At 43.9% G+C, this 11,938-nt stretch overlaps 1 protein-coding gene across 1 annotated transcript in view; it reads right to left on the reverse strand.

The window, feature by feature from the left end:
• Slc39a10 (solute carrier family 39 member 10) overlaps positions 1–6,081 on the reverse strand; it is a 113,022-nt gene extending 106,941 nt beyond the window's left edge. The window contains exon 1 of the mRNA XM_026788863.1: positions 6,008–6,081. The gene's annotated coding sequence lies outside the window, so the exon portion shown is untranslated. The remainder of the gene's footprint in view (positions 1–6,007) is intronic.
• Between the last annotated feature and the right edge of the window lie 5,857 nt (positions 6,082–11,938).

The raw sequence follows: 11,938 nt of genomic DNA on the forward strand, positions 1-11,938 counted from the left end.
CTTAGCTATATAAAGCGTTTAAAGATAGCCTGGGCTATACAAAGTTCTTTCTTTTCCAACAAAACAAAACCATCACCTATCAATCATAATTTTCGAAAATATTTATTTATTTATTTATTTATTTATTTATTTATTTATTTATTTATTTATTATGTATGGGGTCATAAGTTTAAGGTGGTCCTTGGCCCTTAGCTATATAAAGCGTTTAAAGATAGCCTGGGCTATACAAAGTTCTTTCTTTTCCAACAAAACAAAACCATCACCTATCAATCATAATTTTCGCAGTCAAATCATTTGATCGAGTCAGTTGTTCACTGCCATGGGAGGAGGGCAAACATTAGTTTGGAGAGTTGATGTTTCTTTCAGAGCCAGTTATTTTTTAGGACTCCTAATCAAAAATCGTAATCACTGTATCAGAAAGCCTGTGGCATCATACACTGACTTCCATCCCAGAATGCATTCGGCTAAAAGCATTCTTTCCTAATTATCTTTGCTTCCCTCGGATCTCCTCCTGATATCTTCGAACATCTGCTCACCCCGTGATCGCACAGATTCCAGACTTTGCAAGTTGCTGTTAGCTAGATGGCTCCACAGATCCTGCGCTTCGAGATGTCTGGCTTATCTCCTGCCGTAGCGATGCTTTATCGTGCAGTATCGTTTGGTCTGGGTAGCGATTGGGAATCTGTCTGAAGCAGATGGTTTTTTAAATTTTTAAAGTAAATCACATGTAAGCCGTTAGCAACAATACGAAACAAAGCACCTGAAGGATTTTTGCTTTTTATTGTGTTTATCCCAATTACTGAAGTAGTTTAAATGAAGCAGCCTTATAAAACATTTACATATCTGTGCAGACTTAACTCAAGTTAAACTCATTTCTAGTAATTTACACGTTATATTTAAGAAGAAAAGAAAGTCATTTAATGAGAAAGTTATTTTTTTTTCTATTGACTGTAATAACCAGTTTCTTTTTATTTGGATGGATAGTTTTTTCATTCTTTTTCTATATTTTCTCCCTGTTTCTTTCCTTTCCTCTAGCCTAACTTTTGTCTTTCTCTCTGTAACTTTATCCCTTTCCCCATAGGAGGTAGCTTAATTGGGCGTATCGGCATAACCTGGGCTGGGGCAGAATTCAAGGCCAACAGCAACTAAGAAAACCTTGCCTGAAAACACACATCAATGGATAGAATTTAAAAAAAGGAAGAATTCAGACAGAAGGGAGAAACCACTGAGTCTTAACCCATTGAGGGTGGTATAGCTTTAATAAAACACAGGCCCCGGAGAGCAGCAAGCAGCCTCAATCCACGTCAGATAAGGAGTACTGCACACTCAACTGGAACCGACACGCAGCTCATGGCTAGGATACTATACATTACTGAATCCTTTGTGGGTTTGCTGTCGGTATTTACACAGCCTTGGGAGAACCGTGCAGTGGCCACCTCCATTTGAACTCTATACACACCACGAGGGAGACTATACCGGATTTTACTGTGCAGAAAGGACAAGTCCACGATCTGCTTTCTTGATAGCCTCAGTATAGTTAGAGGTCAAAACAGGAAGCGCCATTGTTGATGTGCGGGGAAACATGAAAGCTCCGCTCTTAAAAAACACCTTGACCCTTCTTCCCCAGGAGGACAGTTTGCCTGCAGGAACTTTGGGTGGGACCATATGGCTTCCTGTGGTTTCTTCAAAGTGGTAAGCCTTGTTTTTGTTTCAAAATACAACTTAAAGGAAATACACTTAGTCATTTTAGGAGGGAGTAGCGTTCAGCTGCTTTGAAATCGTTACGGGCATCCATCTTGGATCTTTTGTCATATGCGGCTAAAGAGTGGCCAAGATTTTATAGTTAGGGAGAAGACTCCAGTACATTTGCCCCAAACTAATTTCTTTTGCATCTCTACCTGTTTCTGGGAACGCCCGTGGCTGAGTGTGGATGATCTGCTTCCGTGGCTGACAACTTTTCTGGCAAATGCATGGTGAGAAGTTCAAGGGCTTTGGGGCTTGAACTCGTTGAAGTATAATTCCGTTTCTAGACCCCTTCTGCACAAGTATGCCCAGGTCATTTTTTATAATATCTGTTGCCTTGGAATGACATTTTAAATTAAAAGAAAAACAAGTCTTCAATTCAAAAAAGGAATACTATACTAAACATTATTACGACTTTTGTGTCTAGCCTTCCAAGGTTTTCACAGCTCACGTTTGACAACCAATATTCTAGAATGAGCCATCGTTCAAAATAAGTAGAGGCATTTCTTTCTTTTTTATTTCTCACAAGTAGAATGAATCGAAGCTGCTCTTCTCGAGTCATTCTACTTGTGAAATGTGAATGTGACTGTCGCAGGCATGACCGTACCGATATACGGAGGGACCCGATTACCAGTTGGTGGCTGTCTTTCAGTTTCCATTATACTACAAACACAGCTTAAAGCAGTAATACAGCAGAAGGCAAAGTCCCCAGACAGCAGAATCAGAGGCAATGCAACCCCCGTGGCTCCTCATCCACCTAGTTCCAATCCAGGGCTTGTGCTGGTTGTTATGGTTTTGGTCCCTTTAAGAGACAAGCCACACCCATTCCCCTCCCCATCCGCTGAGGCAGGCTGATCTTCAGCTCCCGGCCTGAGCTCTCTCTCTTTTCCATCTTCCTCTCGGAGAGGCAGCTTGGTTTCTGCCTCTCTGCCCACTTCTCTGCTTCCCCCCTTCTCTGTCTCTTTCTCCTCTTGTCTCTCTCTCTCTCCCCTTCTCTCTCTGTCCCCCCTTCACCCCTCCTCCTCCATAACCCCCTGAATAAACATTCAACCTCACCCTGCATGTCGTGTCTATCCATGTTTCTGTCTTCTGCCCACCCACCGTGTGTCTACCCACCTGGAACCAGCCATTGCTCGGGGACCAGCAGCCGTCTCTGCCTGGGGCCCACTGCCTGCTGCCACATGGCTGCCACCACTGCTCTAAGACCGGCAGCCGTCTCTGCCTGGGACTGGCTGCTCCCCACTGTCTGCCGCCACATGGCCTGCCGCCACCATTTGGGACCTACAGCATTTCTGCTGCCTACTGCCGCAGGGATCTTGCAGCATTTTTTAAAAAAAGAATAACACTGGTGAACCCTTGTGGGTCTTCCTCTTTTTATGTTTTTGGTTTCTCGAGACAGAGTTTCTTTGTAGCCTTGGAGCCTGTCCTGGAACTAGCTCTTATAGACCAGGCTGGTCTCGAACTCACAGAGATCCACCTGCCTCTGCCTCTGCCTCCTGAGTGCTGGGATTAAAGGCGTGCGCCACCACCGCCTGGCTATGGGTCTTCTTTATGATCCTTTAAACTCAATGCATCCTGCTGATTGGTCCTTACAATGATTTCCATTGCAATATGTGGGAGAAGAAATGTTTCCTTACTGACGTGGGCAAGTTTGGGTATGACTGGCCTTAAGGAAAACCGAGCATTTTGCAGAAAGATTGAATCAATTTAATCAAATTTGCTTGAGGTTATGTTTTTTTAAATTAAGCAAACAAGCAAATACCCAGCAGGATTAAGGGAGCAGAAGGGGGAGAGAGAAGGATCACAGTGTACCTTTGAGGCGCTGATGTAATTACAGGCCTTCTATTGTAGCTGCCACCTTCTCCCTCTGAGGTCATGGTGCACCTGCCCACTTCCTGTCTGACATGGTGGTCGGAAGTTTTAGTGGGTTTTATTCATGGTGTTGGAATTGGGAAACAGAAAACTCAAAGGAAGGAAGCAGTTGACTTCAGAATGAAAGTTCAGGTTGAAAAGGCTGTGCTCTTTCTATAGGAAAAACGTGTAAGCTAAAAACATGTCATTTACAAAGTATTTTACAGCTTATGAATCATTTCTTTCGTGCAATATCATTTGAGGTGCCATGATGGAGGTCCAGAGTGATAGCTTGAACTCTGCCAGAGGTAATTCCCTGAGCCCTTTCCTCTCCCCTTCCTTTGCCCTTCCTCTCCCTCCTCTCTGTGGTTCTCAAATGCTCTTCATGAATGTTGAAAAAGAAATAATAGATTAACAGTTTTCGCGGGGGCAAATTTAGTATGCTATTTGTCTTGGCATTTCTAGTACTGAATTCTAAGAGAGTCAATCAATGCTTGTTGAGTGGATAAATGAACACACCAAAAATTAAACGGCAAATTGAAACAGAAACATCTTTTCAGCTATTACACGAAAATAGAAGATCAATATCATTGTTTAAAAATTTTAATTTAATTTAATGTAGTACCGAGGATCGGAAACAAGTCTCTACAAATGATAAACAGCCACTCTACCGTTGAACTATATCCCCAGACCTAATATTATAATTTTTAGGTAACGATTCAGTATGGAATACCATGAGAAGCTATTCACAATTCAGCCATCCATCTTTATGTATCGGTTCTCATTAATATATACCTGTCATTAATCTTGTTAGCCTCCTTCCAGATAGTACTTTTTTTTCCCTTTGCTTTTTCGAGACAGGGTTTCTTTGGAGTCTGTCCTGGAACTAGCTCTTGTAGACCAGACTGGTCTTGAACTCACAGAGATCTGCCTGCCTCTGCCTCCCAAGTACTGGCATTAACGGCGTGCGCCACCACCATCTGACCTCAAATAGTCCATTTTGATCAGTTATTATCTACAGATTTTCAGGTCCTACGTTTTATTCTAATTTTAAATGGCTATGCCCTATTGATAATTTAGATGTTAGAATACATTATTCAGCGTTATGGAGTCTACTGGAATACAACAGATTAAAACCATCAAACTGCTGTCATATCTGCAAGAAAATAAGACTTTTCACTAACATACATTTAAACCAGTTTTATTTATAGCTGCTATACTCCTTAACGAATTTCATGATTATGGAAACATTAGCTGAGCATTTTAAAGTTATTACATGTGTATGGCTTAACCATGTTTATATATGTTTATACCTTCATATGTATATATGTATATATACCTGCTTATCAGATAGACAACCTAGATGTACTGAGCTTTATCTTATTTCCTAGTGCCAGAAACATTGATGCAATGTGTTTACAATTACCAGCACCACCTGATTCCCAACTCCATCCCTGGCACACACACACGGGTCACACACATAGTGATTACGTGCATGCACACACACACACACACACACACACACACACACAATCTGTAAGGTCTCTAAGTAAATATTTATATACAGGACTTGGAAAATCAAACTTAAAGAAAGAATCAATTAATTGTTTTAGGATTAATATGTATGGCATTTACGGCCGAGGAAAATACATTGAGGAGAAAAAGTAATCTCAAAGAAGCAGTACATTTCATGGAGTGAAGCCTCTAAAATTCCTAAGGAAGACATGTCCAGACTCATTTATTAATATTTTCTTCTGCCAGAGATTGACCTGAGGGCGCACACTCCACCATTGCGCTATGTTTTAAGCTCCAGGGTGAGATCTGGAGTCTCACGATTCTACCAAAAGAAAAAAAAATGCTGAAAGATACAACAAGCTGTCACCCTGCCAACTTAGCTACTGTTGTCAAGGAACACGGCACAATGCCCTCTAGTGATGAGTGACCAATTTATGACCAGCTATTCACATAGAAGTCACTGGGTGAGCATGGACGCGTCCCCCAGAGTCGTGTGAGAGAGTTAAGATGGCGAGAGACAAGCTGATGGGCAGAAGGGGTTCTATCGGTAGTGGTCAGCTATATTAACAGAGATGAGTTTTATGCACAGGGATAGAGTGTTGCAGGTGATCGGTATTGATAGAGAGAATTAGTATTGATAGACTTGACTTATGTTGATAGAGCTGAGCTGAGCTGTACTGACAATGATGAATCACATTAATAGAGATGAATACCACAGATAAAGACCGTGCAATTGAAAGGGATGAGCTGCGCTGATAGACAGGAGATGCACCAATAGAACCGAATCGTGTTGAGCTGTCTCAACAGAGAAGAGCCGAGGATGCTCAGCACGTGCAACTCCATTCCTGGCGCGCATCTAGTCATGCTTCTGTTGAGATAAGGTGTGTGCTGCACCTACCTCAGATCTCCACGTTCCAGTGCTCTCCCATCCAGTCCGTAGCTGGGGTCAGACTAAGGATGCTGTCCGGACCACATCCCCCCGAGGAGCGGTGGTGGAGAGGTGGGTGCGCATTAGAAACCAGGGTCAACAAACCTTTTCTTTTTCTTCCTTTTTTTTTTTCAAAAGAAAAAGACTTCAAAAAAAAAAAAAAAAAAAAAAACCAAGATAACTTTTGAAAGAATCCATGCCAAACTGAAAAGACTAACAATAACAATAAATAAACTGTTGGGAGTTCAAAGAGTAAACTAAAATAGGGACCGGAGGAAACCATCTTTGCTTTGTTCCGTGAAGACCTGGTTCCTTGTCCCAAAGCCTCTTCAAAGTGCCATAGCCAGCTCTTTGGTTGGCTGCAGGAATATTCCCTGAGGGAAAGATTTTTCCCACCATTTCTCATCTGTTTGATAAACAGAAGGGGCAGGTGGTTTTTTTATTTTTAGAGAAAGACCAACAATCTGTCTATTTTGTAAGGTTTCTACAGCCCGATAGAGTCTTTTTGTTAACCGTTCACAATGGCTCAGTCTTTTTGCTCTAGATACACTTAAGAAAATGAGACCCTTTCGTGCCTTCAGATCTCTGTGTTTAAGCTCAGTGGGGATATTTCAGCTGTCTGAGAAAAACAGCAAGCTGAAGCCTTTGCCTGAAGTGCAGAGAAATGCTTATCACAGTCTCCAGCTTCGAGTCCGTGTGGTTGTTCCCCTTCGATGGTCGTCTGCGTGCTGGACAGGTGCACGATGTGTGGAGACGACACACCCATCATTCCACAAATCAAAGCCGTGGAGCAACGGGAAGGCCTTACCGAGCTGATGTATTAACTGCAGATTCTTCCCCAATGCCTTTACCATTTTCTTTCTTTTTTTCTTTTTTTGGTTTTTCGAGACAGGGTTTCTCTGTGGCTTTGGAGCCTGTCCTGGAACTAGCTCTGTAGACCAGGCTGGTCTCGAACTCACAGAGATCCGCCTGCCTCTGCCTCCCGAGTGTTGGGATTAAAGGCATGCGCCACCACCGCCTGGCCCATTTTTTTTTTCTTTTAAGCATCAATTGTCGCAGACTTTTAGCCATCCCTGGAACTTCTTTGTTTTTTTTGGCAGTGCCTTTTGCATGCTACTGTAGAGCCACATTCCTGGCCCTCTGTATTTCTTTGTTGTTGTTTTAACTTTATTTTAAAAGTACTTTATCTCGCCGGGCGGTGGTGGCGCCTGCCTTTAAGCCTGGCACTCGGGAGGCAGAGGCAGGCGGATCTCTGTGAGTTCAAGGCCAGCCTGGTCTACAAGAGCTAGTTCCAGGACAGGAACCAAAAGCTAAGGAGAAACCCTGGCTCAAAAAAAAAAAAAGTACTTTATCTCAAAAGAATATGTAGGAGTCTTGAGCATTTAAGTATCGAGACCATCAGAAAAGGGTCAGTATGATTTCTATGACTCTGGAAAAAAGTTTTGATACCCTCTCTTCCAGGTTTCTAGAGACCGATGGGGCCTTTCCTGAATTATTTCACATTTAAATAGTGCCCAGTCCAATGGCTACTTAGGTCCAAGACCCTGAGCACATCAGAAGAGAGGTAAGGGACAGATTTGCCTCTTTAGCTTCTGTAGGGATGTAGTTGGGCTTCTGCAAAAACCACACAGCACTTCTTTACCCAGTGGAAAAGGTAAAGAAGTGGAGGCCTGGAGAGCTCAAAACCTCTCTCCAGTGAATATCTCTGGTGTGCTGGGGGACAGAGGGGCTCTCTGCATCCTGCTGGAAATCAGGAGAGGAAAATGGATTGCGTGAAGTCAAAGTCTCCTGTGGTGTTGTGTTACTCCTTTCAGTTTTTGCTTTTTGTTTTTGCTTTTTGGACACATGTGTCTCATGAAGTTCAGAGTTGGCAGGTGGCTAAGGATGGCCTGAAATCCACAGTCCTTTGGCCTGAGGCTCCCTTCCAGGGTTTGGAACGATTTTGAGGAAGTGATAATCTTTGCTTTGATACTTTGCCATCTGGGATATACGAAGTTTGATTAATATCTTTTGAGGATCTACGTTTGATTAGAACTTAATTTTCTTCTATAATATCCCTCCCAAAAGAAGTGTTTTGGTGGTCCGTGAAATAAATGTCAGAGATTAGAAGTCAACATGGTGATTAAAGCCCAAATCTGAGTCGCCACAGGGTCTAATTTTTAATCACGGTGACATTTTGTTTCTTAATCTTTAAATTGGCTTAGTTTTTTTTCCCTATCATTTTTGCCACTGGGACTGTGCTAAAGCAACACGCCTTTCTGCCCACAGCTCCTAAGAGGAGCTGTTTCTCTTCTGAGGAGACGTACTTAGTGTCCAAGGGGTTTGTCTTTGTCCCATGCCTGCTTACTGCCTTTAAAGACCAGCTCTCGGAGTCTGTCTCCAGGCCAGATCAAGCCAGTCACAGAACTGTGTTTTACGAGCCATCAAAACAATTGGTGCTGGAAATCAGAGGAACTGAGTTTAAAGTTTACAGCGATGAGAGTTGTCCATGTCAAGTCTGGGCCACGTGTGTATCCGATACCTTGCACGTGGAGCTAGCTCATGAACCTGGCGTGGAAGCCATGAGCCAAAAGAAGTAGAAGTCAGGGCTCTAACCGAAGCTTGAGAAATCCTTCCTTGCCATCACCATTCCACTCTTCATTAAATATTCGGTTTTCCAGTGAGGCCAGGTTGAAACTGTCTACCTCCAGTGAACAACTTTAACTATCCTGCCGTAGAGAGCAACATTGTATTTCCCTCTGACCCAGGGTTACACATCAGAGTCAATTAGGAACAGTGAAGTTAAAGAGACAATCGCTCAAGAGTTTGAGAGAGAAAATTCCTCTCTCATCCAGAGAATTCATTTCAAGGTCTTCACCGCTTTGTGAGCTATGACTTGGGAAGTCTGGGGCTGGGGTTGCTTCTCACTGTTGTTAGGGGCAGTGGTCCAGGAGGGAAGTAGCAGCATGTAGCAGTGGAAATAAAGAAGCAGCAATACTCCAGAGTCTTAGGTTGTCTTAAGATCCCTAGACTTGTGGGCCTGGCAATTAATCATTGAAACTATTTGGTTAGATTTTTCTTTAGGTTGTAACTAAAACCTTCCATGGGAATGTGTTCTCCAGAGCCCCCAAAATATCACGAGGAATTAATCAACCTGAAGTCAGTCTGTTCTTAGCCCCGCCCCCTTCATGGTGCCTGTCATGTATCACGTACATCAGCAAAGCTTCCCTCTTTTCTTACTTTCTTGACGGTGTGCTAACACATCCCAACTAGGGAGACTTCTAGAAGAATGAGCTTGTTTGACCTTCAGTTTCAGACGGATGAGAGACCATAAGGTAGGGAAATATGAGCAGGAAAATGAGAGCTCACAGCTTGAGCTGCTGGCAAGCTAAGGGGACAGAAAACAGAAATGTTGCCTGTCTTTGAACTCCCAAAGCCCACCTCGAGAGATGTACTTCCTCTAGCAAGGCCACACCCCCTAAACCTACCAAAATAGTGCCACTAACTAGGGACTGTAGAACTCTGAGGCCATTTCTGAGGCTTCTCAGCCTTAGTGCTCCCCCGCCCCGAACCTAACAACTGCACCTGCACGTACTAGAATGTTGGGGACTTTCCATCCCCCTGAGTCCTTGTGAGTGTTCTCCAAATAGAGCTCCATTCCTGGACTTGGGACAAGATAACCCACAGATGTTTTGACTCAGTCCCTGGGAAGGGGTCAAAGTAACCCTCAAATGTTTCCTCTTACCTCACCTGATCTGGCAACCACTCTCCAGCCTGGGCTCAGACCAACTATTGTTAATAGCCCTTTGAATAAGCCAATCCCAATAGTTGAAGAACAACTCCTGACTTTCCCCCTTGTTTCTATGCCTTTTTTTCTTTAAAAATAGCTTGTAACAGTCGTTCAGGGTCTTTTGGCTTATCGAATACTCAAAGACCCGGTCGCTACTGAATTAAATTCTCTTGCTTTTACATCAACTGCTGTGTGAGAGTGGTCTCTTGGGTGATTGGACTTTAGGGTCTCACAGGACCAAGTATTCTAATGCCCAAGACCATGGGGGGCACTGAACATTCATCCCACCACAATATTATCTGTAGAAAATCTTTGAAAGTAGCGTATTTTAGGGAGCCATCAGCCTTTCAGGCTGTGTGTAGTAGTCTTTAAGAACATTCAAAGAGAAGTACCAATGATGTGTAATAAACCAAATAAAGAAGAAACCAATAAACTTAATCAAAGTTTGGAGGGAGTAAACAGACAACGTGGGCACATATTTGTCATATAGATTTTTCAGACGCCCGCATTTATGCATTATTAACTTTTCCATAATGTGATAAAATACCATGAACCAAGGAAGAAGCGAGTTCCTTTGGACTTATGGTTGCAGAGAGAGGTTCCTTAAAGGCCAGGCAGGTGTGGTATCAGACAGCTGGCTCAGGGAGCTGAGCGATCACATCTTCAACTGTCGACATGAAGCAGAGAGAACAACCTTGAGGTGGGGTAAGGCTACAAAATCTCCAAGCTCATCCCCAGGGACATGCTTCCTTCAGAGAAGCCCCCCCCCACTAACCAGATAGATAGATAGATAGATAGATGGATGGATGGATGGATGGATGGATAGATAGATAGCTCCGTCATCCGTGGAGCAGGTGTTCAAACGCGTGAGTTAACGGGAGCAGTTTTCCATCCAAACCTCCACAAAGGCTACCTCAATGAGACGTTTGATTTTGAAAGGAAGGTCCTTACAATACATAGCCCAGGCATGGATCTTTGGTGTGTCACCTCACCTAATCCTGACAATCCCACCTGGCAGGCCGCTGTAGTTCCGTCAGATAAATGGAGAACGTTAGCGCTGCATTAATGAACTTGCCCAGGTGAGTGACTGAAGTCAGATGATCCCCTGTGGGGCTAAGGATGTAACCCCGCTAGGGAGTGTGCTTGTCCAACAGGCAACAGACCTCGGTTCCACCACCGGAAAGGGAGAGGCAAGAGGGTGAGGAGTTCAAAATCTGTTTCTATTATAAGGTGAGCGGGGCAACTTGAGACCCAGTTTTTAATAAAACTCACTATTACTTTATGATAATTAGAAAACGTGATTAATTTATGTCTTCTCGGGCATCGCCAGGTTCAAGCTCCGACGGAAGGGATGTCAGTGTACGAATTGCACAGCTCCGGAAAAATCCTCGGAACCTGTAGCGGTGGTTTTCTCCAGGGACGCTGACTAGATGACAGGAAGCAAAGATTTATTGCTCATGGTTCGGTGTTGTGTGCCTTTTCAAGCTTGGAGCATATGCTCCCATTATTTTCTCCAAAGAGAATGACATATTTAGAAAAACCGTCATATGGAAAGTTTTCATCTCATAGCGCAAGACACCCATCACCCATGACGTGGCCATGTCTCCTGGATCTAAAATGATTTCATTCTATGATTCTGAGGCAAGGCTCCCATTTTTAGGGAGTTCAAAGGCTCTGCCTTGCTAGCCTCCCAAACCACCGAAATGAAAAGCGTAATTAACAAGGCCCTCTGTACTTTTAGCACTATCAGTGGCTTATAAAGTGTCCCAATTCTTATTCTTTTTTAAAAAATTGCTGCAAGATCCCCGGTGGCAGTAGGCAGCAGAAATGCTGTGGGTCTCAAATGGTGGTAGCGGGCCATGTGGTAGCAGGCAGCGAGCCCTGGGAGCAGACAGTCCCAGGCAGAAATGGCTGCTGGTCCCAGAGCAGTGGCCTGAGGGGTGGCAGAGGGCCATGTGGCGGCAGGCAGCGGGCCCCAGGCAGAGACGGCTGCTGGTCCCCGAGCAATGGCTGGTCCCAGGCAGGGAGACACATGGCGGGCGGGCAGAAGACAGAAACATGGATGGACGTGACATGCAGGGTGAGGTTGAATGTTTATTCAGGGGGTTATGGAGAAGGAGGAGTGAAGGGGG

The sequence above is a fragment of the Microtus ochrogaster genome, unplaced genomic scaffold, assembly GCF_000317375.1.
Source record: "Microtus ochrogaster isolate Prairie Vole_2 unplaced genomic scaffold, MicOch1.0 UNK8, whole genome shotgun sequence".
NCBI classification, from domain to species: Eukaryota; Metazoa; Chordata; class Mammalia; order Rodentia; family Cricetidae; genus Microtus; species Microtus ochrogaster.